Source organism: Melozone crissalis, unplaced genomic scaffold (genome assembly GCF_028551555.1).
Source record: "Melozone crissalis strain CALT ecotype California unplaced genomic scaffold, PUWL_Pcris_2 ptg000059l_1, whole genome shotgun sequence".
NCBI lineage: Eukaryota > Metazoa > Chordata > Aves > Passeriformes > Passerellidae > Melozone > Melozone crissalis.
In genome coordinates this window covers 2,497,025-2,520,560 of record NW_026535837.1, presented here as the reverse complement: position 1 = coordinate 2,520,560, position 23,536 = coordinate 2,497,025, and the positions used below count along the sequence as shown (strand labels likewise).

The 23,536-nt window shown below is 43.4% G+C and overlaps 1 protein-coding gene across 3 annotated transcripts in view; it reads left to right on the top strand.

Moving 5' to 3' along the window:
- Positions 1 to 23,536, top strand: part of FAM107B (family with sequence similarity 107 member B) — a 128,271-nt gene that overhangs the window by 58,572 nt on the left and 46,163 nt on the right. The window contains exon 1 of one of the 3 annotated variants that reach the window (XM_054287528.1): positions 9,771 to 9,860. The exons of 1 other annotated variant lie outside the window; for it this stretch is intronic. The gene's annotated coding sequence lies outside the window, so the exon portion shown is untranslated. Of the gene's footprint in view, positions 1 to 9,770; positions 9,861 to 11,663; positions 11,719 to 23,536 lie in introns of those variants that run through there. One more of the 3 variants, XM_054287526.1, reaches the window with a different exon arrangement.

The window sequence follows — 23,536 nt, the reverse complement described above, 5'->3', positions numbered from 1 at the left end:
CAAATGCAATATGTATTGGCTCTATGGGTCACAGTGGCACATCTTGTTTGGGGAAATACTGAAGTTATCTGTAAGTACATAAATAAAGGAGTGTACTGAAGTATGCTCTATTTGCAGGGTGCCTCCGCCTTAGTTAATAACACAGAAGAAACAGCTGATCAAAACCAGAATTCAAATGGCATAAATTTGAAGGAATTACAAGGAGATAATTCAGATTTAAATCCTTTGATAAAAGGGGCCACAATTTAGCAAGATGAGTCCTGTAGCCATGTAAATGAGAGCAGAGCTTTTTGCTGGACCTATTTGTTTCAGTAATTGTTTGTCGTGGGGCAGCCTCACTCACCATTCGGCCTTTCATCTCTCCTTAAAAAACACTCTGTAGCTTTTTTTGAAGTGAAATTATTGTTTTGATGAATCCTGCTAGAAACTAAGGCAGGATTACAAAACCAGAACTGCAACAAAGGATACTGGGTACTTAGGGAGAGGTGAAACCTCACTCTGACTAAATTGTAATTTGAACTGTTTTTTCCAGTCAGCCAGGAATTGTGGATCTAACTAAAATTAAGAATCTCTTGCTAATTTTGAGGGGGCTTGAGTTAAACAATACTGCTGAGATCTAGCACCAGAGAAGCCTATAGAAGTTTTCCTCCATTGACCATAGGATAATGTTTCCTTTAAGAAGAATTGTACTAAGCAATAGCAATTAACATTTACAAAACCCTTACTAACCAGGGCAGAATGAGAAAGTTATTCAGCTTTGAAATTTCTTGCCAAAGACACTACCAGAGTCTCATATGAATTTAAGGGGAGGCTGGACAGGTCCAGGGGAAAAAAATCGATGGAGGGTTGTGTCTAGAAATCTTCATCTATTTGTAGAAATTAGTAGTAATCTGCAGTCAGTTCAGGAGGCTGTGAGCATCCAAAGACTGAGAGTGGAGTATCACGTATGTTTGCCCTTTTCTTGTAGGACTCCTTGGGAATTTACTTTTGTGCATGGCTTGTGACAGATTTTTAACCTGAACACCACAGCCACTCTATACAGAGTTTTTATGTCTTTATACCATGGTTGATCAGGGGGAAGCACAAGAAAGATTCCCCAGAGGATCCTGTGAGGCCTGTCCCAGGACAGGCAGTGTTCCCTTGGGCTGGCCATGCAGGCTGAGGGAGGATGATCTGTGTGTAGTCCCACCATGCCCTCAGATTAGAGCTCCTCTTCTACCATCTGACATCCCAATCTAGCTCAGCACAAATTAATGATCTAGCGAACAGCTCACATAGATGACAGCAGCAATGAGACAAATTGTTGATTTCCCAGCAGAGATGTCAAAATTCACTCTGTATTTGGAGCTGGGTGAACAATAAACTTCTCTTTGACAAAAGGAAATGCTGTGGAATAAACATAATCCGAGACATTAATGCATAATTAGAATAAGTCATTAATGTTATGTCAAGTCAAACTGCCATGTAACCTTGGTGTTGGTTTACAGATTCCATTAATTTAATTCCTAAATGCACATTTTCCCCTGAATGGAATAAATCCTGTTTCTTCCCATTTATTCTGGTGAAAATACAAAGCTGTAAATAAGTCATCCATTAAATAGTGCTCAAACATTGTTTTTATATTTGCATAAAGTCAACATGCAATGCAAGGCTTTTTCCAGAGGAAGGGTTCTCACAAAAGGTGAGGTTTAAGACCCCAGAGCTCAGGCAGGACCTGCAAAGCTGGACTTGGCTGCTGTGGTGTATGTGTAAGACCACAGAAAGTGACAGCAGGTGTCTCAGTCACTGGAACTTGGAGTAGCTGCTGATCCAGTAGGAGCACTAACAGGCTCTTTTACTCACCCTTTATGACTCCACAAATGAGATACTTTTGTTCATGGAGTTGTAAGATGGACTATCTCCATCAGCACTGATGTGCTGAAACTCATCCAGCAATCCAGAATATAATTTATCTGCCTAACACAAAAAGATGTTAAGATAAACTTGTCCCTTTTCCATTTGCTCTCTCACATTCATTGATCTCATAAATTAAATGTCTTTCCTGTGTTTTGGCTTGGCCATGAAGGATCTCCCAAGGGTTTCTGTGGCAGGCTGGGGACTTTAAAGTGACTTACCCAATTCCTTTGCCAAGGTTGTCACCTGAATTGTCATACACATTGTTCTTGCAGACAGAAATACTTACAAGTACAGAACTTGTATATGCTTCCAAGGTAGAACTTTCAAATTGATTTTCAAAACTGATTGTGGTGAAATAGCAGTCAACATTAACAGGAGTAGTGATATGTTTTTCCTTTGGAAACCACATGAAAATCAGAAGGAGACTGGCCTGAAAATGCTTAGCTTCACTCTTGAGTAGTCATGTTTACCTTATGCAGGAATAGTTTACCTCATTTCATGTTCGCTGGGGAGGCCACTTCTTGAATTGTGCTCTCCAATAATTGAGGAGACGTGCAGGATTAGATCAGGATTTATAATGAGGGGAGAGCAGCCCTGAGGCAGATGCTCTTAAGCAGAGCTATAATTTACTGGCAACCTTATCTAAGATATGGTCAGTCAATAAGAAAGCCTCAGAGGATGTCAGGGTAGCCACAGCTTCAACCAACCTGCTGATTTCTTCAGAAGGAATACCAGCTGGTTACTAAACCACAGGGGGCAGACAATAAAAATGAAGAGTCAGAATAATGATTTACTTCAAGTGGGAAACCAGGAAAATAGTTTGAAACCTATTTCAGTTAATTGCTTGCTTTGCTGTCATTACTCCATTACTGTTTGTAGCAGAATTGGTGACAAGAGACTCAGCTGAAATTCTCAACTGATCAAGCTGAACTGGACCTATTGTGCTCACACTGTGAGCCCATTGCTGAAGGCTCTGATACAGCATTCCCCCCATTTTCTTTCTTGATTTACACAATACACTAATACACAACCCAGATTCCCAGCCATGGCTGGAAGCACAGGCTATGGCTCTGCTTTCCCCTGGGATTCTATCCCATTTACTTTGTCTGTTCAGCTTCTTCCCACAGTTCTCCCCATGTGTCTAGAGGACCAAGACAAGCACTCCCATGATGAATGACTCACTGAGAAAGAATCAGAGAGACTTTGAACTTATTTTAGCACAACTTCCCCCCATAGCAAGAATGATCCCAGAAGTCCCAACTGCATGCAGGACCAGGGATAATCCAGGCAGAATTTTATGGTGTGACTGCCTGAGATGGGTCTGAGCCATTTGGAGATGCCATGAGGTGATCACAGACCAGTTCTGGGGTGGGCATGCACTCCAGTGTGCCACCTGCCTGTTGCTGGGGCAGTGAGAACCTGGAGCTCTGACTCCTGTTCCCAGAACTGCCATCCTGTGGCTTTTTTTGTATTTATGGAAATTATGGAAAACCAGAGCAGCTTGGCTATATTAAGGATTTCTAGGTGCTCAGCAGCTGTTGTGGTATGATAAATTGGGCTAACCTGTCCATGCAAGGGGATTTGCATACATTCAAAACTATTTCTGCATGGACCCACCAGTTCTACAGAGCCTGCATAGAAGGTCTGAGATGCTAAGCTTGCTCAAGACACTCTGCTTGGCACAGCATAACCCATATTCATGGATTTCTGCATAGGGAATCCCACACAGAAATACAGGGAACTCAACACCTAGAGAATCAACTTTTTGCTTTAGATATCAAAGGTAAGCAGGTGTGGGTTTTTTGCTTTTTTTTCATTTTACTTTTAGGCATGGTGATTTCTAATTCTCCTCTTAACTTCAACTAGGGTTGGAAGTTGAAAATCTACTTTATCATTTCTAAATTAGACATGCTTATATATTCTGGTGATGGGCATGCAGCAAACACCATGGTTATTGATATCTTACAGCATCAGCTGCTAGGAAGAAAATGAACTCTATCCCAGCCAAAACCAGGACAAGTTGTTAGGTTTAACCAGGACTTTGAGATCCTGTGATGAAAGATGCTGTAGAGTCTTGTGCATGAACTTCTGCAAGTGTGTACATGGCCCATTGAAAGTTCCCAGAGTGCAATCATTACTGCACAAAAGACACAAATAAAGCTACTTGTCCCTTGCAATTTGTAACATCTCTGATGTTAGAATCTCAGCAGTATTGTTTAACCCAAGCCCCCTCAAAATTAGCAAGAGATTCTTAATTTTAGTTACATCCACAATTCTTGACTGACTGGAAAAAATAGTCCAAATTACAATTTAGTCAAAGTGAAGTTTCACCTCTCCCTAAGTACCCAGTACTTATGTACTTTATGGTTTAGAGCACAGAGACTATCTGCCCATCTTTCCTTTCATGGAGGAAAGAGCACTTGATTAGTTCTGGTAGTGGGAAGTGATATGAGATTGTCTGTTCCAATTGCTGTAGGGCCACCCCAAGCACAGCCTGCTAACAGCCTGTCACTCTGGGTAAATAAACCAGCTTGGGAATGGAAATGGAAATGGGAATGGAATAAACCAGCTTGGGAATGCCCAGCCTGCAACAGTCCAGATGTGTCCTGGCTGGAGGCAGGGACAAACCTCCTCAGAGGCTTTGTCCCACGTTTTCTGTGTCTCCAGCTATTACAGCCGGAGACACAGAAATACTATTATTAAGTATTTCCACAGACTTTCCTGTGTCATCGCTGGGAAGACAGCTGGCCGTGTCTTTTCAGGCCCAGTAAAAGCAAAATTCCTTGTGATCTCCACAGGAGCAGGAACAGCTTCCAAGCCCTCATCAGGTTTTGTGGCTTCATCTCATCTAAGAGGCTGACAGAAACACAGGTTCAGTCTAAACTTACTTGAGGGCTGTGGCAATTTTAGCAATGGCTTAATTGGCTGAATGAGGCTTTCTGTGTCAGACATGACTCCAGAGAAGTCAAATGGGAAGGAATTCTGGTATCATGACTCCAGAGAAGTCAAATGGGAAGGAATTCTGGTATCATTACTGGCAGCACCTCAAGGCTTTGGCCTTTCAGAGGATGTCAGTGATGTATTGTTGAGTCTATTAAAATGTTCTGCATTACAACCCTGAGCCCACCTGTAAATGTATGTTTGAGGATCTGATTTCCCCAGAAAAGTGCCATGGAATGCCAGGCATATATATCTGTATTTCACATAGGATGTGTACCTTTCCACAGATCCTGTGCCCTACAGGATCAAACTGACACACAGGCTCAGTGATCTTGGTGCCTGCTTCCCTGTGTCAGTGCCAGGGGTACAGTTTGTGTTTCTGGAATGATGTAAGATCACTATAATGACATGAAAAGGCAAGCAAAGGCACATAAAAATAGCAAGATTGGGAGAGAAGGTGGCCAGAAAACCACAATCCAAGCATATCTATAATTTTCTGACCTAATCTTATGATACCTTGAGGTTCTAGCGGTCAATATCGCGTTTTATCTGAAGATGAACCTCACTTAGTGTCTTCTATCTGCAAGTTCAAATGGTGTCAGTAAGGAAGTCGGAGTTATTTTCTCTGTTCTACTAGACCAGAACCTGAGGCAAAATGACTTATTTCAGGTTGCCCAGAGAGTCAGTAGTGGAGGCAAGATGAGAAGCTTGGTCTTAAGTCCTAGCAGAGGGAATGCAGAACAGCTCATCAGAGCCCAGACTACAGGCAGGGATAAAATCAGCCTCGAAAAAAGTTATCAAATTAAATTCTCCTTTTGGAAGGTAAATTAAATCCTCCCCCCCCCCCCCCCTTTTTTTTTTTTCTCTGCAGCCTGAGGAATGAGCATGTTTTGGATCCAACTGTGTGACATTAATCACTATATGGAATATTTGAGCCAAAGGTCACCCACAGGGGGCCAACTATTAACATATGGGATTTATCTGTCTACTTCTTCCATAAAGATGCAGTGTGCTGGATAATTAAACTTCTGAGTGCCAGCGTGGAGTGCAGTTTGTTTTTTTCCACTGCTCTTTGTGATTCGATCCAGAACCATTTCCTTTCACTGTATGCTCAGAAGGGGAGGAAGCAAAGGTGGCATCCTGATCTTCATTATTAATACACAGGAAAACTTGGAGGAAATCCCTTTTATGCCCCTGGCTATGTGTAAAGAAAACCCTGCAAGCTCTGAAGTCATATTGTTCAGCTCCTATATATATATATATATATTCATCTATGTGCATAGCAGATGTTTCTTCAAATACTTAACTGATGTTTCTGCAGAATTATGGTATGGAAAAACATTCATAGCAACCTGCATTCCCGTTGATTTACTTCTATTAAATTAAAAATCTAGGGGAAAAAATGACATATAAAGTGGCTAGAGAGGAATAAAGAAAACCACAGTCTCCTGTGATTCAAGTCAGGGCTTCCCCACATTATTTGGAATTAAAATCCTGGTGTGCAGGCAGCACTCAACTCCTGTTTGCAAAGGGGAGCAGGAGGACACAGGGAGGCATTTTGCCATTCTGAGTGAAGAAATTACACAAAGCTAAAGAAATTCTGAGGAAGGCATCTAGCTGGAGCTGGTCAGGTCCTGCCTTGTACAACCACCAGAATCACTTCCAAAGCAACCAGTCCAATTCTAACATGGACATGCAGGGTAGGAGGCACAAATCTCTCTCTGAGGGTACCCACTTCTTGCCCAGCCTTCATGACCTGCTTAGACCAGACGTCTGCTTGCAGACAGCCAAAACTTAGCAAGGGGAATCCCACAGCAGCTGACTCCACTTGTGTCTGCCCTTGTAAAATACTCCACTTTGTTTCTGCTACTGTAAAACTGTTATTGCTATTATTTAAGGTTATAATGTGGTAACACTCAAAGGCCAGGTATGGCTCAGGCACAGCATAAAATGCAATTCCCTGCCTCACAAAGAGGGATTTAAATTAAAGGATGATTTTGCTTTTAGTTCTGCAGTTTGACTAAAAAAATTTACAAACAGCAACAGGCAATTAAAATACATAATACTTGATTAATGAGATATCAAAATGCCAAAGTACATATTACAAATGTCCTGTGATGATCATATGATAGAATGTCTATGCACTTTTGGCTATAATATTAACAAGAAGGGAATTTTTCATATTAAGTATTTCCAGTAAATCATTCTGTCTAAAGTGCAGCCAGTTTATTATTTTTTTTTATTCCAATACACTGCTTTTAATTTAAAATAAAATGGTAATGTTTTACATTTATATATTATTTTTCATCTAGAAAGATCCTTGAGGCTTTTTTGAGTGCTTTCTAGAGTTTCAGTGCCCAGAGTGCTGGGGGAAGAAGGCTTGTCATGAGTAAAATGCATTTGTGGCCTAATTTCTTCATCATGTGAACCATGGACTGTAATTTCCATGTGGTCAAAAGGCAAAAGGCACATATGAAGTGCCTTAAAGAAAGAACAGGAATTCCAGGAATGTGAGTGGCTCACAGATGGGATACAGTGCTGATCACCAGTGTGTTCCTCTCTCAGGGGCTGCAGCTGAGCTGAACTGAATCATTCCCCTGCCAGGGGTCTGAGGTACCAGGCAGCTCCTGCACCAAAGCCAGGCAATGTGATGACTCAAATGATCCCTCGTGAGGTGTTTGACTCAGAGCTTTCATTTGACCACTGTCTTTTATGAGGAATTAAGACAACAGGATAACAGGTTGATCTCAGCCATTGCTGGTCTTCAGGTGTGTCCTTTCAGCTTTCTGCCCCTCACAAATCTTCCCCTTTCCCGCTTCTGTCCAGCAATATTTTTCAGGTCTGGATATGGCCATGGCAGCTTAGGGGCTGCACAGCATTACAGTAATTTCACAAAGCACAAGATAATTCTGTATGTGTGTGGACTTTGCTAAATCTGCACTTGCCAACAATAACCACACACTTAAACTGAATGTAACTCCGGAACAAAACCCCATGAAAAATGCCCATGCTGCTTTGACAAGCCATGGCAAGAGACCCAGAGGTTTTTTGTCATTTTGCCTCAGAAAAGTGTTACATTCCATTTAAAGATGTGGATGTGCAGGATCTGCTGGGAAGACCATACATATCACAACAAAATAGCTATCTGAGCTGAGGAAGGGTTGGGAAGCACTGAGGTAAAGTGTCAGATTTCAGAGCAGGGACAGCTGCCTGTGCAGTCTAAGGCAACAGAGATAAAAAAATCTTCATCAGGGCTACTACAAAGTGTCGTTAGAAAACAAATTGTTAATGCTTGCATACAGAAATGATATGGAGAGGTCTGTAAGGTCAAGATAGGGAAATCCAGCATTCTGCTGGCCTGGCAGTTAATTTTACTTCGTTGCAAAATTTTGGCCGTAAATATTTCCCCCTCCCATGCTTCAGACAGAGGGTTGCTCCCAGACCAGGGAACTAATCAATATTTATACTGCCTCATTCATCCAAGCACATCATTTTACCATATTTATTTTAAAAGAATCAATTTTTATGAGGTTTTCTCCATACAGCGTCCATGAGCACCACATACAGAACTACCAGATCTCTCAACACTCCTGTAAAGGAAAGAGAGCTGGGGAATGAGGCTGCCCATCTCCAGGGCTGACACTGTGGACATGGACAACACAAATAGCTGTCCAGATTGCCATGCCACAAGGGACTTTTGGAGCAGCATTTAGTATTTTTTAGCATTTCATCTGTTCACTGGACAGCTCTGATTGTGTATGCAGGTGCTTGGCACTGGGCTTGAATTGAACCAGATGTGCCAATGGCCACTGGTGCCCTGGATTTCATCCATTTCCTAGGTTTCAACCCGGCTGCCGTTTATTCCTAGTGGAAGAACAGCTGCACACAAAGACCTGAGCAGTCTTTTAGTACACACCAGCACTCCGGATTTCAGTCCTTCCTCATGGAAAACCTGTTTCTCCGACTCACCGCCCTTCCCACCCTGGGGCTGAGGATTATTTGGGATAAATTCGGTGGAAATAGCACCATCTACTGAGCACCCAACACTCTTCCTGCTGGGACCTCTGGGGCTGGGGGGTTTTGCAGGGGAAGGGTCTGCACAGCCCAAGGGATGCTGGATGTTCAGGCCCTCAAATTACTGAGCTGCCCAGACCAGGCTGAAGCTTTCCATCCCTGAGGTGTCTCCAGTCGCTGTGCTGTGATTCAAGTCATCTGTTTTGAAGAAACGCAAAATAATCCCAGTGAAAAACACACAAAAGAAATCTACTTAATCCCAGTGTGTGCCCCAGTGTAAATATACATTTAATCCCCAAATGTCTTTGGGTTCATTCCCAAGTCTGTGCACACTATGTCGTGTCCCCGATATTTTCTCATGTCCCCGATATTTTCTCATGTCCCCATCGCGTAATGCTCGCTCGGAGACAGATTTTGGGTACACTGAACACGTGTTGGCTGGCCGTGATCTCCTAACCTTTAATTTGGATGGGGACCTTAATTCCTATAGAATGAACGGTGAGAGCATCCACAGGGACAGGGCTCCGGGATACGGGAAGGAACCAGTGGGAAAGTTACAGAAAAAATTCTTTTCCATGGAAAGAGAGGTGTCTCCCGAAGGTGAGCCCCGGCAGGAGTTTGAGAACACCCGTGGCTGCCCCACGCGCCTTGTCCCTGCCGGGGCAGCGCTGAGCCCGTGGAGCCCGACCCAGGCCGCCACACAGACCCAGTTTTCCCGCTTTTCTCTCGGGATTTCCCCCCAGCCATCCCCGCTACCCCGGATTTTTCCACGCCTGACAACAAAGGAGGCGGCGGGGCGGCCGCGGCTGTGACTCAGCGCCGGGCCCGCCCCCGGCCCGCCCCGCCGCTCCCCTCAGGCGCGGCCGGGCCGGCTCCGCGCGTGTGGCGGGGCCGGGCGGACACTCGGCAGGCATCGGGCGGGCGGGCAGTGGCTGCTCCTCTCCGTCCCTCCTCGGCTCTCCCTGCCCTCGTTCCCCGCGCTGCCGAGCGGGCAGAGCCGCCCCGCCGAGGTAGGTTGTGTGTCTGCTCCGCACACAAAGGCGCTGGCGCGGAGGGACGGGATATCCCAGCCCAGGGGGGGCTGAGGGACGGCGGCTCCCGGGGAAGAGAGGCGGGAGCGGCGGGTCCCTGCTGGGGGGGCACCCGCGGCTTCCTTCGTGAAGGGAAACACGGGGAGTTCGTCGTGGCTCTGCATAAATTAAAGAGGGAGCAAGCAGGAGGGTGCCCCGGGTGTGCGGGGCTCCGGCGGTGCTGCCGCCCCCCATGGGTGTCCCCGGCTCTCCCCTCGGGTGTTCGGTGTGTCCGTGGGGTGTTCGGGTGTTCTTGGGGACAGCTTTGATCCTTGGGTGCCTCTTGCAGCCGTGGGAGCACCCCCATAGAACCACGGGATCCCTGGGGGAGTGGGTGGTGGTGGTCGGGAAGAGGAGTTGGAAAAGCAAATTAAAATGATAAATGTTTTATTTCCTATACGTGGTGCTCTGTAAAATGAGCGTTCAGAGTAGCTGAACTTCTGGTGTGGACAGTGGATGTCTTCCTACAGATCTTTAAACTAAGTAGAAGCTGGGAGCGGGACAAGCCCTGAGGAGTTCTCCTGTGCTCCCAGCAATCCCACCTGGGTCTGTCAAACTTTCCCTCAAGGACCCTGGAAATTCAAATGTCCAGGTTTTCCTGTGCATTGGGTTTAAAGGCTGTGAAGCTGGCCAGGGAAACTGCACGGAGAAACTCATTTTGGGGGTGCATAAGGGAAAAGGGTGCAGTATAGGAGCTCTGTGTGCCCGAACTACTTGTTTGCTTCAGCCACTGGATTTTTTCATAGCTTAATGAGTTCTGGCATAAATCAATACTATGCAAATGTGGTGTACGGCCGTGGCTGGCATTGGAGCAGAGTCTGGCCCTGTAAGCCCAGGGTATGTTTGTGGCAAACTCGAGAGAACGGCAGAAACATGTGAACTTGTGGGATTTCTTGGGAATTCACATGGCCAAACCAAAATGTAACAAAAGGAGGAAAAAGATGTTTCTGTGTGAGCACAGTGTGGTCGCAGGGTATAGTTTGTGGTGGGAGTATTGTTGAATAACTGGCAGTGGAGCTGCTCAGTGTCGTGGTACATCAGTGTGTGCTGAGTCCTGTAGCACCAGTCAGGACATTCAACTTTCCTTGACTTGGCAGAGGAGGGTGGAAGGATGTTGCTGAAAATGAGAATGATTGCTTCTGGATCTGGTAGGCAATTTGGGAGGCATTTAAACTGTCTTTAATTTCCTTGTGATATGAACAGGACGCTGGTAATCTGTTGCTTTATTGATGGATGTTTTCCTATGGACAGACAGTGTGTGCTGTGAATGTGATGGCTGCTTGTTTGGTGTCAGGGGTATTTGCTTAGGGACAGTAAACAATTGCTGAGCTTTATAATAAAGAACCAGAAATTCCCTATATCTCCTGAAACAAAGCCTTTTTTGTCTTAGTGCAACTGTGGGCCAATTTCATGCTTGGTGTAGCTCCACTGATGATGGTGGAGTTTTGCCAGGGATGGTTTTGGCAGGTGAAATGTCACTTCTGTCCATAATGCTCAAGAGTAGTGTCACTATATTGTCTTTAGCACTTAAGTACTGTTAGTTAAAAAGGCATGCTCATGTTCCTGAAGTTAGAAGTGGGAGAATCATCTCATCAGGTCCTCACAATACTTTCCCGCTTGCTTTCTCCTTTCTGCTTCAGATCTCATATCCCTTAATTTATTCTCTTCCTTCTTTTTCAGTCTTAGCATCTTTTTTTCTCTCTTCAAAATTAAGAAGTTTCTCTGCAGTCCAGTTCACCTCCGGGCATTTAAAGGCTTTGAGACTGTGTTGACCCGTGCACCGCCCCTGCACGACTGGGTAAGTGAGGAGCTCTGTGGCAGCTGCAGCTGGGAGATCCTTCTGGTGCTCTCCTTCACAATCAGATTTGCTGGGAGATCTTTCTGGTGCTCTCCCTCACAGTCTGATTTGTGTGGTGCCTCTGGTCAGTGCCTTTGCTGAAGTGGCAGATTGTTTGTCAGAGTCACACAGTGGAACAGCCTGGCTTGATACAGAGTGATAGACTGGCCTGGGGGTGGGGGAGTCTCTCGGTTTTTACACAGCTGCCCATACTCAGGGCATTGAGAAACTGGTTTTTAGAACATTCCTTCATGACTTCAGTAAGGACAGGGAAATTACCTGAAAACTGGGGCAGAAGGAAAAATGGGGGAAGAGAGGAGGAAATAATCATGTTTGCTAGCTGTGGGAAGAAGAGTGGAACTGTTTAACAAGTAATTGGCTCTAACAGAGCTTTGCCTCTATCAACGTTTCAAAGAAAATATTTTATTGAGTAAAGCTATGTTATCTTTGTATGCGGTTAGCAGTATTAAATACATGTGGCCAACTCTTAATCTGTTCTGGGACTGTGGTGGTTGTAAGCAGAGCCAGTTTCAGTGCTCAGCTTCTGCTGAGCCCTTTTGTATCTGACATCCCTGTGCTGTACAGCTTTGGATCTGTTTGCATCTCATAAGAACCCAAAGAGGGCATGTCCGACACAGCTCAGGACTGATACTGCTCTGACACAGAATCAAAGAGCCAGATACATGCACATCTTACTGTGAAGGGGAAGAAGATGCTCAATGCTTCTTCAACTCAGTTATTAGTCTAAAGTTTGCTCTGGTTTGGCCAGACCTGGCGTGTTTTTCACTGTCAGTGAAGTATGGATTGCAGCACAACATAATGTGCAAAGAGCCTGCAACTCTTCTGTGTTTGCTTATAAGGCATGTAAGTCAGGGGTTTGATGTTTTGTTTTGACATAAAACAGTGGAAGGATTCAGATGTGGAAAGAGAATAGTTTCACATGCTAACCTGAACATAAAGCTGCAAATTTGATAGGAAAACCATATTTTTATGAGGAAGATAAATGATCTGCTTAGGATAACATTTATCAGTGATACTTCCACTTCCCATGTCTTGCATGCTCTTGCCAGGCTTATCTCTTCAAATGCTTCATTTATATTAATCCTTCTAAAACCATGCTGAAGTGGAATACCCTGTGTTCCCATTGTGGGGAAGACACTTTGCAGATGGGGAATAGCATCACAAGCAAGAAAATGAGTTGTCTGTGACCACACAGGAACTGTGTAGTGGTGGAAGAGCTTGAACTCATGTGTCCTGAGCTGTTGGCTGGTGTTGAAATAAAAGTATTGCCCCTGCCAGAAGGAGTGGGAGACGAGGCACAGCCCAAAAGGCACAGTGTTAAACTGGTTGGGTTACCTGGCTGGGATGCACTCAGTGGCTGACTGCTCTTCCATCACAGCCATGCTGGTCTCTGTTAGACTGTGGGAAACAGAAGGGTTTTGTAGTGATGAGTACTTAAAGAGAGTCAGCATACACAGGAGAGAAGAGAAAAAGGAAAGGGACCTTTTTCTTCTCCTTTCTCTACCTGCCCTCAAACAGTGGGTGCTGTTTTTACAGATGGGTCTCTGGCTGGGTCTTTGGGGAGGCCCCTCATCTGTCCCACTGTACAGTTGTGTGTGAGCAGGAGGACACTTTGCAGAGCCAGGTGAGTGAAGGCAAGGCCAGACTGCCTTTCTGTGACCCCAGCAGCTGGGTGAGGTGGTTTGAGTGCAGATCCCCACCCTGAGAGACCAGGCTTGTGGTTTGGTTTTTTAAACTGTTTTCTAAAGGGGTGGCTGCTCTTCATTGTGATATGCACAGACACTCACGTAGCTGCTCTTCTGACCTGGCTGCTTTTCTGCTTTGGCTTGTTGGTGTGAAGGGCTGTGGGTGTTGCATGACAGCAGGGAGTGGCCTGTGGCAGTTCTCCTGTGGCAGAAGTCTTTTGGGGCTGGATGAGCAGGGAGCACTTTATTGCAGGTGTCTGCAAAAAGAGGAAGGATGTGGTCTTTTCTTCCCTTTTCTGTGTAACTCGAAGCACTGCAGCTTACCTGCTACCCCTGTGCTCTGTCACTTTGGGAAAACTGAGGTAATTTAGTTTTTAGTAATTTAGCTTTTCCCTACAGTGCTGTGTTTGGTGCTTGATGGTTACAATTGTGAAGTCAGTCCTGTTTGTCACTTGGCTTTCAAAGCAACTTTTGTGCTGACAGCCTACATCTTGTGCTAGGCCAGTGCTCTAAGTTTTGTGCAATGAAGGGTGGGACTCTCACAGGTGGGACAACAGTGTTTCCAAGCCGTGGCTATTAAAGAATCAGTTGCAAAGATTTTGGAGCATTTAGGGTAGTGCTGTCTACTGGTCTGTGTCACATTTTAAAATAACTTTTGAAATCAGTATTTCCTCCATGGTTTAGCCTGGCTGTGTACCTGAAAGGGCAGGTTTTGTGGTGACCTGGTGCAGTTTGCTTGTAGCATAGATCTGGTCTGCAATGGATTTTACTGAGTCTTTAGCAGGTCTTCAGCTTGCTTAGCTGGGACAAGAATCCCAGTTTTATGATATCAGCAGGCAGCACAAATGCAATAACCTTTGCCTTGTTTAGCTTTATTTATCCTAGAAGCAAAACTCCTGGATTTGCTTACATTTTTAAAATGTCTTTGACATCATGAAGGCAGAAGGTTGCCTTTTGTGCACATAGATGCTCCTCACTGAGAAAGAAACAGTGCAGTCATTTAGGAACAGTGGGACAAATCCCTTTCATTCAGATGAGCTCAATTTCTTTATTTTTACATTTTTACTGCAGTTTTTGGCAGCATGTGTGCTTTCAGGATGAACTGTAAAACCTCTGTTCTGTCCTTTAGCAAATCTCAGCATTTACATTTACAGCCTCTCTGCGTGAGCTGCATTAGGGTCCTGTAGAGAACTTGTGATGACAAAGCATGAAAAGTGCTGCTGCTGTGAGGGGTATTTTAATATCCTGCAGAACAACCTTGTTGTGGGATAGATCTTGTGTTTTACCTTGTAGTGGGGAATTACCTTTCTTCTAAGCTATAGAGCTGAAACCCAGGAATGCTTCTGAAGGAGGAACAACAGCCAAACTCCTCATGTTTGGCTTCATTTGAAGCAGTCCCTCTGCTTTGTAGTATAGTATACTTTAGGCAGGAGAAACTCAGTCTCGAAAGTGTTACTCTATAAAGGGGAACTCACTTTGAGCTTTTTTTCTTTACTTGATGATTTAGAGTTCTCCTGTGCCCCTTGGAGGATGTCCAGCTCACCGTGCTTGTGCCCCCTGGTGCTGAGTGCCTCACCAGGTCAGCAGTGTCTGCCCTGAAGGGGAGGCAAGCTCTGCCCACCAAAGGTATTTCAGCAGCCATGGCATTCAGTGGGCTGGCAAGAGGAGGATGATGATGGCAAATAATAGAACAATTCCTTTCATTCCTTGCCTGTGCAGTGAGTGGGCATTTGTCAGACCTCATGTACATACACAGGCTTTTTTTTGTTCTGATGCTAATAATAAATGGAGTTCACAGCTCTGAGTGGCCAGGATGAGAAGTGGGTCAGGACCATTCGTGTGTGCATAACTGCATTCCTCATCCAGGCCAGTGCCTGTGCTGGATGCCTCTAAACAAGCTGGGAAGATTTCAGGGAAGCTGGAGTTTGTGCTGTCAGCTGGGTGAAGTGCACCTCTATCTGGCTGCAGCACTTAGGGACAGGGCTCAGAGTGAATGGTCTGGAGAAGCTTTGCCTGTTAGGAGGACCACAGAGGTGCAGCTTCACTGTTTAGAACCTCTGAAGAGTGAGGAGTTTAAGGCAAAGTAAACTTTCCTCTCCCTGGCAGGCTGACTTGCTGAGCAGCCCTTTGAACGTGTGCACTGCGCTGCTATTTCACTGAAATATGTCTCTGCTACCTCAGTTTCCTCTGAAGTGTCACTGGGGACAAGGATGACTTGCTGAATGTCTCATTGCATTGCTGCCACATCCCTCAGGCTTGCTGCTCCTTGGTGCCCTTCAAGGAAGAGTGGGTGCCTGGCTTCACCTTCAGATGCAGTTTGGGGCTTGGCTGCTGGTAGAAGAAGAAAACCAATTTTCATCTGAAGCCACTGGGATTTGTTGAGTTTGTTTTTGGAGAGAATAGGGAGGAGGAGTTTGATTGGCTTATGATTTATTTTATGGTTCTATGCTTAGGGTTTTTTTCATCCTAGAGCTTTTTGAGGTTACTTGTCCTTGAAGAAGATCTATGACATATCAGGCAAGCTGTAATACACTTGTTTAACTCTCATAATACCTGGCACATCCCTGCTGCTCCCTGAAAACAGTCTGTCAGAAATTTATACACAAGTCTGGATGGGAGTGGAGGAGAGGATGGGGAAAGAATCATGGTAGTTTTGCTATTTTCATTATCTGGTATCTAAAAGCAAACCAATCCTTTCTTCCAAGCCTCAAGTACATTTGAGGCCATCCCTGTCTAACGTGCAGAAACAAACAAGTGCTGGGGGTTGAGGGTGTGGGCAGTGGGCTTTGCCACACAAGGGGGTGACCTTTGGAAGCTGAATAGGAATGGAGGAAAGGACAGGGAAAGAATCATGGGAGTTTTGCTATTTTCATTGTCTGGGATTGTTTTTTGGTATCTAAAAGCAAACCAATCTTTTCTTCCAAGCCTCAAGTACATTTGAGGCCATCCCTGTCTAACATGCGGAAGCAAACAAATGCTGGGGGTTGTACCCAGGGTGTTGATGGTGTGGGCAGTGGGCTTTCCCACACAAAGGGGTGACCTTTGGAAGGTGAATAGGAATGGAGGAAAGGACAGGGAAAGAATCATGGGAGTTTTGCTATTTTCATTGTCTGGTATCTAAAAGCAAACCAATCCTTTCTTCCAAGCCTCAAGTACATTTGAGGCCATCCCTGTCTAACGTGCAGAAGCAAACAAGTGCTGGGGGTTGTCCCCAGGGTGTTGAGGGTGTGGGCAGTGGGCTTTGCCACACACAGGGGTGACCTTAGGAGGGTGAGCATGGCTTGCCTTGGCACTGTCCCACTGTCTCCTGTGTCCTTTGTCATGGTGAGCAGCCAGTGACACAGCGCCTGATCAGAAGGGCTCAGGCACAGGGAATCTGTGTGTTCTGGAAGGGAGCCCTGGCTGTGAGTGGTTTGTTACCACAGATGGCAGCTGTGGGAGCCAGTGACTCTCCTAAGGCAATGTTAGCCTGCCCATTGCTCTCTATTTATCTATTTGTTCTTTAAAGTACAAGAAGGCTGGGCAAGTCATAAACTTCTTACATAAAATATGAGCAAATACATTTTTCCTTTTTCAAAAAATACATTGAAAGCAAACTTTGGAATTCAAGAAAATAATGTCTCTGAAGAGCAGAAAGCGTTTATCTCTTGGTGTGAAACTAAATCCTGCTGAAAAGATTTAAAAACTATTAATTTATTTAAAAAATATAGCAACTAGAAAGCCAGCCTTGAAGCTTGTCATGAAGATTGGAGTTTGTGAATGTCTGTGCCTGGGAGTCTTAGGTGGAGGATTTAGTTTAAAAGGTCCAAGCAGTGTTACAGATGCCATTGTATCAAAGCTCTCTTTTGGGGAAGCTCCAGTCTGAGTTCTGGGCCTGTCTTGCTTTGTCTGCAGTTAATGACTGATTCATCTGGGCATAAAGAGGGAGAGGCTAGAGGCATCACCTGGCCATGTTATATTCTACATCCTTTTCCTAATTGGGCAAAAGTGCAGTACCTTCCAAGTTTCCTCTATAAATCTAACTTACTGCTTGTGCAATGACTGCTTTGGTTTTGGTTTGTTGGTTGGGGTCTTTTTCAGTGTAGCATGTCAGCAAAATAAAATAAATTTCCTTGCTTGAAGATTTGAGGACAAGTTAGCACACAAAGTTAGAAAATAAGTGTGCCAACTCTTGTTTTGTTTTCCAGTGGCCTGAGGGTCCTTCCCACTTATCACTGTTGTAAAGAGACAGTCTGCCCTGAAGAACTTACAGTTTAAGTAAGGAAGAGTGTGTGAATGGATATTAGAGACACAGAAAGGTGAAGCATGTTGGTGTGAGGGTTGAAGTGGAACAAGTTTTCTTGCAATGAACACAGCTGCTTTGATGGAGAGACAGATTTTTACTTAACTTCCACTGTAGCATTGTGTATCTGTATAAAGCTGCTTCATTGCTCATGTTTATTGCACTACAGGAAGAAATTTTAGCAGTGTAAGCTGTTCCAGAGGGTTCTGTATAATTTTCAGGTAGTTAGGGCCTACTTTTTCTCTGTAGAAGCCCTAAAAAGCATCTCCTCAACCTTGGTACCTATTTCCAGGTAAGTAATAGGATCAACAGATCCAAGACAATGTGTTCCTTTAGCTAAATATAATCCATTTGCCAGCTTCAGCCAAAAATACTGCAGGGAGGAGAAACACTGGTCTATATAGTAAATCTAATTTTCAAAAAAAGCAGAGCTTAATACAAGTTAGACCAGTACTTTTTTCCTAGAAAATTTCCAAAACTATCACTTTAATTGTGCAGTTTTAGAGCAGAAGACTAAAACTGGGAGCCAGCTCAAAAAGCAGAGTCAGGCAAGTCAGTGATACTGGGATAACTTTTGAAAGGAACTGGGAGAAGAACTTCAGGATGGGGTAGGAAAAATCCAGGTCCTGGGGGACTTGCATGTTGTGGCAGTGGGGCATATGGATACCTAAGCAGCTAAATTTTTTGCTCAAATTGTAATTCCTGTGTCTGTGTAGTCTCTTCCTCATCCCCTGCCATGGTTTCCTGTGGCTGAGTATTTCTTCCTTCTCCCAGAGCTTGTTAGCACGGGATGGCTGCAGGCAGGGGGAGGCTCCTGTTCCTGTGGGGCTGAGGCTGAGGTGGCCTCAGTGTGTCACATACAGCAGCTTTGAGGTGCCTCAGTGTGTCACATACAGCAGCTTTGAGGTGCCTCAGTGTGTCACATACAGCAGCTTTGAGGTGCCTCAGTGTGTCACATGCAGCAGGTTTGAGGTGGCCTCAGTGTGTCACATACAGCAGCTTTGAGGTGCCTCAGTGTGTCACATGCAGCAGGTTTGAGGTGGCCTCAGTGTGTCACATACAGCAGCTTTGAGGTGCCTCAGTGTGCCATGGACAGCAGCTTTGCCCCAGAAGGATGCCCAGGTTTATACTGCTGTGCTAATTCAGATCTCAGTGTCTGGTGTACAAAATTCTTCATTGCTGAATCATTCTCATATCAGCTTTCAGCAAAGTTGTTTTCCAAGTTTTAGTTTTCATTCCCCACCACAGAATTATGGAAGAAAAAGGTGACTGGTTGCTGGAGAACAAGTGATGTCACCTGTTCTACTCTCCTGTGGATTTTTTTTGTATTGATGGAAGGCTTTGTTTTGATGCTTAATTCTTTTGACTGACAGCATCTGGTGGCATGCAGGGAAGTGCTGCAGTGTAATGCCTGTTCTGTGCACTAAAGTTTAGAATGAGCTTTACAGCAGAGGAGTGTGTGCTTTCAAAGACTTTATTCCTTCCAATACTGAAATTGGAGTAATAAATCAAATTGTGCATGGCGTGCATTGATAAAGTGGTGCTTTGTTACATGACTGCTCCAAGGGATTGTTTCAACCCCTTCCTCCCATTTTAGTATTGGATCTTAATCTCTTTATTGCAAGTAACATCAGCACTAGTAGAATTAAGAATTTAAGTTTGAGCCAGTGGTATTTATTCCTGTTTTATCTCTAATGATGGAGAATCCTCAGCTGATTTCCTGCTCAGATTTGATGATTCACAAGGCTTGAGGTTTATCTTTATTTTATTTCCAGATTCTCATTTTGGTTTAGGGTATTTTCCCCCTAATAGGAAGCTGATAAATTGACTGGTAAAACAGGCACAGATGTAGTTCATTTATTTTGGAAGTGCAGATGTTTTGCGTGCGAGGAAATCAAGCAAAGATTGGATTTAGAAAGGCTCAGATTAACAGACACCAGTGAACAAAACACTGAATATCACAAAAAACTTATTGCTGTAAAAGCAATGACATAAGGAGCTCTTACTCCTCTCTATTTTCTCTCAGGAAGAGGAGTGGAAAAAAATTCTGTACTATAATATTCAGTAATTCAGATTCCCAAGATTAAATGTCTCTGTAATCAATGCACTCTTTCTTTTTTTAAAATTTTTTGTTACACTGTCATAATTAGGATGCCATGAACTCAGCTCAGGGTTGCATGGTTTGCTACATGGGAGGCTTTTCAAGAACTGTAAGAAATTGTCTCCTTGAGGAAGGAAAGGATAGGGAGTTCCACAAATCATTCACAAAAATTACAACCATTCCAGTTAATGTGGGTAAACTGGGTAATTTTTGCACAGAATTTTATAAAATGGTGTATTTTAAGAACCGTGTCAGGGTAAACACATCTTTCCAATATCTATTTAAAGTACATAAATATTTATTATTGTCCTTCTTTTACAGATTAAGAAACAAAGGCTGAATTGGCTTGCCTAAAGCTATAACTAATTAATACAAGGATAGAATGTGAACTTGGGACTTTGAACCGAGAGAACAAACAAGATGAAACACTGCAAATAGAAGCATAATGAAAAGATAATATAAACTTTATATTTCAAGCATAAACTCACTACCCCAATATACAAATCATCCTCCCATAAATGCCTTTAGGCAAATAAGCAGCCTGAAAAGCTGTTTCTCACTGAAAACAGAATCTGTTTAGACCAGATCATTTCTTTACTTGCCAATTTTGTGCATCTAGCATTGAGCTTGTTGCTTCTGAGAAAATTCCTGAAGACAAACTGGAATTTAAATTAAATTTTCAAATCATTTGAGTTCAAATGAAGAGAACCAGGCAAATTTAAACTTCATCATGAAAAGCTGCAGCAAAATCATGCTTGAAATTTCTTTTATTTATCTCCCAGGTGGATGGTTGGTGTGAGTCAGCCAGAGCTCTTGTACTAAATGTGGGAATGGAGCTGACTCAGAGACAAGTGATTGGCATCATTTTATGGGATGTCATCAACTGCAGCTTCTATAAATGTCAGTTTTTCCTCTGTCTTGGTCAAATATTAATTTTCATTGCAATTTTGACTGAATATAGCAGGATTTTTTTTTTTTTTTTGGTGTTTGGTGAGTTCCCTGGGTCACAGGGGCCATCCATAATTATTTTTTTTAATGGAAAGGATGGTGGATCTTCAAGCACAATTTTTATTTCAGGTGATAGCACAGACATGGTCACTGCACCACTCCAGTGTTTGTGCATTTTGGAAGAACAGAGTAGTCCGGTAACAGGGTTTGGGATTTCTCTCCTCTTTTTCTGGACATTAATTTGGAAGGAATTTTGGAAAGAATTCATTGCAGCGGTTTTGGTAAATGCCTTTGTGTCACTGGGGGAAATTGAGAGATAAGGAGTTTTTAGTGGCACTTCTGTATAACTTTAAGCAATTTCAGACTTTCATAATGATTTTTTTTTCTAAACATGCTAAGTTAAAAGCAGACCAAACATTTCCTAGTTTTCTGAGCTTCTAAATGCCTTCTGTACTGGATGTTGTTTGAATTGCATTCCTTTGCCTGAACTGTCTTGTTTGTTCTGGTGTTTGTGATTCATTTGAATGTGCACCAGCCAGCACTTGAATAATGGAAAACCTAAAGTAAATAAGTGATAGTGCCTGCTAGAGAATCAAAAGGTTCTACAGTGAGCTGTGGTGCTCTTTAGAACAATTCACATATCTTTCTGTAAACAAACTGTTGAATGAAGAGTGGTTGAATGGAAGCTGAAAAGGTTGAATCATTCAAGTTTGGGACACTGGGAGTAGAGTGTAAATTTAAGTGTTATTACTTTGAAGTCCTTAAAAGGGACTATAGGGCATTCTGAGAAGGGCTTTCTTTACCTCTGCTCAGGATTTATAATTTAATCTAGGGTTTGGATGATTAAACTGGGTTTATTCTCATTGCACCAGAGTTACAGTTTACTCCCATATATGGCATTTTTTTAAATGTCAGTGGGTTGGGGTTTTTTTCCTTAAAGTGAAAGATGCTTTAGAATTTAGATGCCAGTTCTGTAATTAACAACAGGAACTTTGTAAAATGACTGGATGTGGTTCTTGAAAGATTCTGAAATATTAATCATGTTCCTCACATTGATGTAGGTATGTTCTTCCTAATAGAAGACATATTTGTAATTTAAACCTGAATAATTTTGGCTTCTGTGGATTTTTTTGTTTGGGGGGGAAGTGTTTTGTTTTGGGTTGGATTTTTTGGGTTTTGTTTTGTGGTTTTTTGTGTGTGTATTTGGTTTTGATTTTTTTCCTTAAATGTGCCCCAGAAGCCAGACCTTGTCTTACAGGACAATTACTTTCAGAAAGAATGAGGCAGGTAGGTACCTTAGAGTTGATCCTTTCATCATGTTTGATAAATTTTGAAAGAAAATGGGTCAGACTGTAACATTAGACTGTAAAGAAAGTGAAATATGAGATAACTAAAAAAGAAACAAGGTATATCTGTTTGTACCATATGCATTTACACTTTCTATCTGAGCTGCATGAGATAAGCTTGTGTGAATCTTTCACTCCATCATCACAAACGTGACCTCTTCTGTGTCACATAACTGTTGTCATGCAGTTCACATGTTGTCAGCGTGGTGATCCTCTAGTTTTGCCTTCTATAAACCTTGGTTTTGTTTTTCTGACAATTCATTTCCTGTTGATTCAAATTCTTTGTTTGTTTGTTGTTTTTAACATTCTGCCAAAGGCTGTTACTTGCAATTGTTGTCTGGCAGTGCTGGACTGAAGCTTGGCAGAGCCTGGACTCCTTTCATTGCTCAGCCACCAGTTTACATGAGGTTTAGGGGAATTTCATGGAGGCTTCAGACCCCTTAAAAATTTGGCTGCTGCTGGCCAAAAGTTATGGGGCAGATTGCATGTGCACACTTATGTTATCATACAAGAAATCTAAGAATATTGTTTAATGTAAATTCCTGACCTGGCTCTGTATTTGCTTCTGGGTTATGGCACAATTTCCCTGAATGTGTTTTTGCAGCCTTGCTTTGTATCCAGGGAACTCCCTGTGGGTTTTGCCAGAGCCATACTGATTTCATGAAGATGTGGGCATCAGAATGGCATCCTAGAGTTGTCCTATCTCCTGTAAATGCTTTGCTACATGGTTGCTCCCTCTTTAGCAAGGCTGTTGTGCAAGCAAACCACACTGATTTCCTTCAGCATTATCTAACTGGCAGTTTGTGGGTAGCAAGTGAGGAACAGCAGATAAAGATTTTGTTCTTTCTGACTTTCTGACCGGTGAACCACATGAAATTTTGTAAAGCTGGAGGTGGGGGAAAACCCCAGTGTGTTTCAGTCACGTTATTTGGTTACAGCTGATTATTCATTTATCACTTCCTTTAGAAGCTTTCTGCAACTGCATGAGCTATTCCTGCAATTCAGTGACATGTGCATCACAAAGGCTTGAAAACTGGAATGGATGGGAAACTCCTGTTATTTCAAATTATGTAGTTCTAAACTGGCTGCAGGCCTTTGGGTTAAAAGCATTGATTTCAACATTCTGCTGGGTTGTATCACAGAGGAGATAAAAGTTGATTTTACAGGAAGTGGAAATTTAGACACGCTAGTGTGGAGCTCAGTAAGCCCACAGTGAATATATGTTGGCTGCTCACAGATCATATCATAAAGCAATTTATTTGTATCAGTGGCCTGTCACATCATGCAGGATCAATCTTTCCTTAAATAGAGAATACTTATTAAGGAAAGCTACTGCAGACCTGAGCTTGCATTCTAGCTGTGATATCTCTGTGGGCCAATAACCACATGTTTTATC